Source organism: Protopterus annectens, chromosome 16.part0 (assembly GCF_019279795.1).
Source record: "Protopterus annectens isolate FY-2018-M chromosome 16.part0, PAN1.0, whole genome shotgun sequence".
NCBI lineage: Eukaryota > Metazoa > Chordata > Ceratodontiformes > Protopteridae > Protopterus > Protopterus annectens.
This window is the reverse complement of record NC_056750.1, coordinates 469,235,744-469,244,034: the sequence shown is the minus strand read 5'-3', so window position 1 is coordinate 469,244,034 and position 8,291 is coordinate 469,235,744.

Here is an 8,291-nt window from a genome sequence, read left to right as displayed (position 1 = left end):
TAAAAGTTGCAGACTCTAAATCTGACCTCAAACCAGTGACAAGTGGAGTACAACAGGGTTCACTCCTGGGACATCTCCTGTTTGGTATCTACTTCTCTGAAGTACAGGCTAAAACAGAAGGCCTCTGGCATGCATTTACACAAATCATATCCAGCCCTACCAGGATAGGTAAACCCAACCAAAAAGAAAGTATACTTGACTGGTTACTCATAAACAGTCACCCCCAACTGTACACCTCTGGTACCCTCCTTAATGGCCTAAGCGATCACCTTCTCACATATGTAATTAAGCACAAAACCATTAATTCCCAACAACCCTTACTCAGAAAGGTTAGAAACAATATAAACTTTGACCCTGCCAAATTCCAACAAGAACTAAACTCATGTAATTGGTCTATTCTAAAACACCTCCCCTTAGAGGAAGCAGTAGCATACTTTAACAACAAATTCCTTGAGATCCTTGATTTGCATGCACCTGTTCATTCAAATAGAACCAAGGCAAAGACTGCGCCATGGCTTTCTATAGAGTCTAAACTCAAAATTACCCTTAGAAACAAAGCATGGGCTTTATGGCGTTCTTCTAAAGACCCTCAAGATCACATTAAATACAGGCAATCCAGGAAAGAAACCAAAAAATCAATTTTACAAGACAAAAAACAATACTGTAATTTACAGACAGTAAATCAAAATAACCATCAGAAGTTTTGGACAGGTTTAAATAATCTACTACATCCTGGACAAACATCAGTGCCAATCCCTGCTGCTACTATTGGTAAACCCCCTGAAGATGTTTCTGATAGTTTTAACCAATTCTTTACTGAGACAATTCAAGCCCTAGCTAGCCAACTACCTCCTAGCTCCCCTGGTCCTGAAAGTAACATCCCTAGAAACCTACTCGCGTTCAGCTTCCAACCAGTCGCCACTTCACTTATCCGTACCTTGATCAAAAATTCAAACCCACTACACTTTCTGCTGATCAACTCCCTGCCGAGTACCTACAAAAATCAGCTGATGCTATTGCTTACCCCAGCTCAGTACTAATCAATCGAACCATAGCAGAAGCTAAAATTCCCACCATCTGGAAAATATCCTATGTAATCCCACTTCACAAAGGAGGCAGCTCTACTGAATTCTCCAATTATAGGCCAATAGCTATACTCTCTCCACTTGCAAAGATTATGGAAAAATGTATTCATAGACAACTCATGCACCACCTAATCCAAAATCACCTTATGGCAGACACTCAGCATGGCTTCCATCCTCATCACAGCACTACTTCAGCCCTCCTAGCCTTTACTAACACCATAAACCATAATCACAACAATAATTATATATCCTCAGCCCTCTTTTTGGATCTTTCCAAGGCATTCAATATGGTTGATCACCAACTTTTAATCCACTCCCTGCAAACATTCTGTCTAGATACTGGAGCCTTCCAGTGGTTTCAATCCTACCTGAATGGTCGACAGCAGGCTGTCGTCTGGCAGAACAAACTCTCTAACCTTCTACCTAACACCCTTGGAGTACCACAAGGCTCTTTACTAGGGCCCTTGCTGTTTTCCATCTTCATTCACGACGTTTATACTGTCATCCCAAAAGTCAGCTGTATCCAATATGCTGATGACTCTATTCTGATTTGCTCAGCCACATCTCCAGTAGAGTTATGGTCAGCTATGCAGACCACCTTTAATACAATAGAAAACTGACTTTCTGAACATCATCTGATCCTAAATCCCAAAAAAACTAAAATGCTGTTATTTTCACCAACACGTATGTCTACCGCTTTCACCTTTACCATAAAATCAAATGATGGCACAATAATCTCCCCTGACCCATCTACAAAACTATTAGGTGTCATCATAGACAATAATCTAAAATTTGACCTACATGTTAACCAAACTATCAAAACCATCAATAAAAAACTAGGGTCACTTTACAGAATAAAAGCCTTCCTAACCCCTCCTGCTAAAATTGCCATAGCTCGCTCTCACCTTCTTTCAACCCTTCTGTATGCATCCCCTCTACTCTTGAATTTAAACAAGACTGTCCTTAACAAACTCTCAATTTGCTACAACCACATTGCCAGGTTTGCCACTGGGCTGCCTTTTACGACACATCATTGCATCAATCTAAATCAGCTTGGGTGGCTTGAACTACCCAGCCTAATCCAGTATAACCAACTGATTATGGCCTATAAAATCCTCTATAATCTGGACAATACTCCTGCACTTAAAAATATTATCGCCCCCTATAACAATCCTAGACCACTTTGATCCTCTAACAAACTACTAATTCAGACTAGCAAAATTAATAACACAGCCGGTGATTCTCTCTTTGCAAACTCTGTAAGTAGATCCTGGAACTCACTTCCAGCTGATATTACCTTACTTTCCACCTTAGGTCAATTTAAAACTAGACTCAAACAACATTTGTCACTTAACTGGCTATGTCAATGTATCAAGCCTGGCTAACTCTCTCTAGAATGTGTAAAAATCTGTAAACCAGTTTACTGTGTAATTTAATTTAATCCTGACTTGTGCTCAGGATTAACTGTAACCTGTGGAACTTGTTTAACTTGTTTACTTATGTAATCTCTGTAAATAGTCTGTTTGTAATATGTAATGCTGGTATTATATAATGCTGTACCTGCTTACCCTTGGAGCTTTTCTTCTCGGGCCGCCGCTGAAAATGGACATGCATCCAGTCGGACTATCCCGGTCAACAAATGTAAAATAAAAATAAAAATAAAATAATGAAGTTCACAGATAACTGCAAACTAGGAGCCATAGTCAAGTCCCCAAATGATGTGGACATCCTACAAAAGGGCCTCGCTGAGACAGATGCCTGGTGTCAGAGCCATGGCCTCAAGCTCAATGCCAAAAAGTGCAGTGTCATCCCCTTTGGTAAAAACACTGTACCCATGAACTACCACATTGGGAGCAATCTACTTAACACCGAATGTGTGATAAGAGACCTTGGGACACAGGTGGACAGTAGTCTCTCCTTTGATAATCACATCGCCACAGTAGTCAGGAAGTCCTTCTACGTGGCACACCTCATCATAAAAGGGTTCTCATCCAGGAAAAAATAGGTCATTGTTCCCCTCTACTCGACACTCATTAGACCCATTATAGAGTACAACGCCCCTTTTGGAATGTACCTCACAAGACATCTGCAGCAGCTGGAAAGTCCACAGAAGTACCTCTAAAAGATGATTACTGGCATCAAACAAATGCCCTACACTGACCGTCTCAAAAAACTCCAGCTTTACTTCGTAGCATATCACCTACTCAGGGGTGATCTCTGCCTAACATATAAAGCTATGTCAAACCCAGAGCTGTTGGACATGCTACACCTAAAGAAATCCAAATCCATCCTAGCTACACACTCTAGGGACCTAAACCTTGTCACCACAATAAGCAGGACATGCTGGAGGGATAGATTCCTGTCCCAGAGACTTCCCATATTCTGGAACAGGCTACCCATCTATGTCAAGCAAAGTTCTTCATTAGCACTCTTCAAGAGAAATCTTGATGAGTGGATGGGAAATAGGAAATGCACCCCAGGGATCACTTCTGTGTCTTTGCTCGACAGTGGCACAGAAAAATAACTTTTTTGGGTGAAGTAAGCCAGGGAACCTTGTTGGCTAGGCTTCCGTAGGCCCTTGGGCTGATAGCCTAGTAGCTACCTATGAACCTAAATGATTTTTTGGAGCTATGACACATAATCAGAATTGTCTAGACATAGTAAGGCCTTGCTAAGTCTAATTATAATGGCTGCCAAAAAAAAGCTATCACTAGAAAATGGAAATCAAAGTTTAAACCAACTTTACTAGAAGTAGCCATGATAGTAATAGGGATAAAACAACTGGAATTGGGATCTTTAGAAACGGGTAGGAGCAAATTACATTGGAAAAAATGTGAATTGTGGGAACAATACATGCAGAGGAGGAATGCAGTTTAAAAGAAGGCAGGATTTGAATGAGCTATGTAATGCTTGACTGACAATGACTAGATAAGATATTATATAAGTGATATATTATGTTTGCAGCTATTGTTATGTCAACATGGTTTGTAATATATAATGTTTGCAACTGAAATTGAGTCAGTATGGTTTATTTTCATTTATATAAATGTAAGATTGCCCATGTCATTCATGCTAATTTAATAAAGATGTTTCTTGTTTAAAAAAAATCCCTCAACTCCTTCAAAAAAAAAATACATGTAAAGCCACATGAACTACAGAAAGAGGTAATTCTGGGTACATTGCCAGTGCTGAGAAGAAGACTCTTGACTGACATCAAAGATTAAAACAATATGAATTTAATGAACTTTAATCATGCTCTCACATAGGAATGGGGTTCATTCTAGTTAAGGTATGTAAAACACCTAAGTATTTAGAGAAATTAAACTGAAAAAATACTGGAAAAATATTGGCTACATTAATGAGTAAAGAAGGGAATAAGCAAGGCGGAAGAAAGGACATAGCTTTCTAAATGCCACTGCATAAAAATATGATTCACTACAGAAGAGAGATAAGATTGCAGCCACAAAAAAAAAAGTTATGGGATTACAAATTGAGAAGAAACAATGGTTTGAACCATTGATCTGAACATTATGTAAGTAGCTGGGAGACTGGTGGGTGACAGGAACAGCAAATGAGGCGTATTAAAAATGGTTCCAGAGCTTATGTGTCTAAAGACTGGCAACAGGAAACAATAACAGATAAGAAAAAGCATACTAATGATAAATTCAGGAAGGCATGGGAGGTGGAAAGGCAGCAGTGCCTCTCTATGTCACCTTTATAATTTCTAAGTAGCTGTCTGATTGCTGTATCACTCTGTTGTTACAAGTAAATAAAATGATTGTGATGCTTTTATCTTTTGCTATATGATTGTTACCACTTTACTAATAAATGCTAAGCCTAAACTTGGCTATGCTCATGCTCCTAATCCCAGTCCTCCAACCTTTCTGTAACACTACCACTACACATCTCAGACACACACACACACACACACACACACACACACACACACACACACACACACACACACACACACACACAACACTAAATGTATTTCCTTACTTAACCCTTACTCTAATCTTCTCACACATAAACACTCCCACCCCCTAATGCTGAAACCTTCGGAATATCTGAAAGTGTTGGCATTAATTTCCCAAATGCACACTTACCTTACCCACATGCATTCCATGTACTGTTCATCTGAAATCTTCAGATTTTAATGAAAGGAAAACACTTGAGCATATTTCATAGTCGTTCACTCCATCGATGAGCATCTGATTTGATATAGTGAATGACAATCCCTTTGTCTCTGTCTAGATATATGTGCGCGTGTGTGTGTGTGTGTGTGTGTGTATATATATATATATATATATATATATATATATATATATATATGTGTGTGTGTGTGTGTGTAAATAGATATAGATATGTGTGTGTTATATGAAGACAGGTATAGATATATAGATATAAATATAGATATAGACATATACATAGATCTCTCTCTCTCTCTCTCTCTATATATATATATATATATATATATATATATATATATATATATATATATATATATATTTATATAAATGGGTCTACTTTTATTGTACAAAAACATGTTTTTAAAAAAAAAGAGCAGAAGTACGAATCCATTTCAGCGAAAGTGCACTTAACCGAAAGTGCAGTTTCGTGAACACTGGTTCACTGAACCAGAAATAAAAAACAAAAAACACTTCAAACACACTTTTGCAGGGGGGCAAGCCCCCCTTCACCCCCACACCCCTGCTACTTATATATACTAACTCCAACATCGCACTACAGTGGGGATACGGGTATATTTCCTTATCCCACTGTACCCCCTGCAAAAGCGTGTTCGCAGTGTTTTTTATTTCTGGTTCAGTGAATCGGTGTTTGGAAATGTGGACTTTCGGTTAACTGCACTTTCGCTGAAATGGGTTCGGACTTCTGCTCTTTGAAAAAATGTGTTTTTGTAGAACAGTAGACACACATATATATATATATATATATATATATATATATATATATATATATTTTTTTTTTTTATACGTCATATATATGAGCAATCTGAATGTAGTTGAAACTATCTTTGGTCAAAAATTTGATTGACTAAGCAGATGGCCGACAGGTGTGTGACATCACTAAATTCTTAGGGTTAGGACATATACCCTTTGCTCAATATTGTGCAGTCTTGGAGTTATTATATCTAATTAGCAGGGGGTGAGTGGGGCACCTTCACACCCACGTTGGGGGTTCAAGGGGCTTTCCTCCCTGAAAAAGCAATTTTTTTAGCTTTTTTTAAACCTTAAGTTTAAGTTTTGTGGTCAACATTTTGACAGTTGATTTTTCTGTCTTTCGATGTAATTGCATCTGCTTTTCCAATCCCCATCCCCAATAGTGCAGCATTTGAAATGAATCAAAGAGTATAACCTTCCCATATATTCCAAGTCCGTGTAACTGTCACTTCTGACTCTTATAGTCAACACAGATATATATTTTTTACATAAAAACTACTTGTGATAAGGTAAAAAGAAAATCTAGTGTGTAAGTCAAAAGCAACCTGTTTCATAAGTCTGCATTGACTAACATTACACCCCAATGTTCTTAAGTAAGTATATTTAGTAGTGTACCATAATAACATAAGACAGACAGGCAAGCAGATAAATAGCTACCATGGACAATATGGGACCCACATAAGTGCATATCTAGAATAACAGCAACAGGGCTATATGAGCAGACATAGTTCTCTGTTGCTTGATAATCAGCTATGCAATTATTTTTCACTTTTGCTAGAACTTCCAGGCATTTTTTTTTCATCAGAGATACAAGCAGATAAACAGACAGTCAGATTTCTTCCCCCACTGTGTATGTGGTGCAGCATTTTTTATTTAAATATATTGGTGGATAGATTGACAGTTACAAGTAGATGGACAGTCAGCTATAATGCTAAACAATATACCCTAAATACATGCAGAGCCAGAATGATGGTGACATTATAACACAAGAAGATAGAGTGGTCTATTGTTGGCAACCATTTATTTTTATTTTATTTTTTTTTATTTTAATTGTTTTATTTTTTTTTTTCTTTCGGCTACACGACTGGTTTTATATATTTATGTACATTCTTTTGGCAGTTAATAGTTTATTAACTAGATAAACAAAAAGATATGCATCTAAACAGGTAGAAATGACAGATAGACAAATATTTCCCTCAGAGGTCATACATTATTTTATTTAGATATATTGCTGGCTAGACAGATCTCTAGACAGACAGACTGACAGGCAGCTGGATAGATTAGGCAGATATAGACAGATTAGATAGATAGATAGATAGATAGATAGATAGATAGATAGATAGATAGATAGATAGGAAGAATGCTGCTCCTTAAAGTCCCACACTTATCATTTTTAAAGACAAAGAATGGGAGATTTATGGGAGCCACAAGCTCCATTTGCAAAATGAGTTACTGTGCCTTCATAATATTATACTAGTTTACTTTTGAATAAATACATTTGAATGGCCAGTTGTCTGTAACAGATATACCTGAAGTACTAAATACTGTGATACTTGTGGTGATTGGTATCATAATATTTTTTATATGGTGATGGCAGGCATTTGAGAGCTAGCAGTGTATTAACATCTCATTAATGAATACAAGTTTTAGCTGCAAGAACTACAAGGGATATTGCCAGATTCATTGTTTTTCTGTTGAATTTAAAGTAGTCATACAGTACCTGTGAAATCTGTCACATGTTGACTCTTGCTAGAAAACCACTGCTCAACCAACATCCCAAAACTGTCATTATGATGTGGCAGCTTTGCTGTCAATCTAACATTCTAACAACTGCACAGATAAACGAATGCTGTTGCCTAACATATTTCATATGCATGGACTAAGGGAACAGATGAGGGTCTTTGCTGACAGATCTCACCAAGACATTTGATTCTTTATTGCATCCACTGCTCCTCAAGAACTTCAGATATCTGGAGTTTCAACAAAATAACCTGTCATGGCTTACCAGTTTTATTTACAAGAAATCATTTAGATACTTTGCCTAAAATGGAGTCGCAATACACTTCTCATTGGTCCTCAGGGACGTATCTTAGCCTTCCTTTCTTTTTTCATTAATTAAATATTAAGTGGACCAGCTTACAACATTTTTTTACTGTTAACCTTAGTCTCCATGCATTTATCCCCTCACCAGAGACCCTAAGCCTCACCATAGTCCTGAATCTGAATTTAGCACTTGGATTGAACA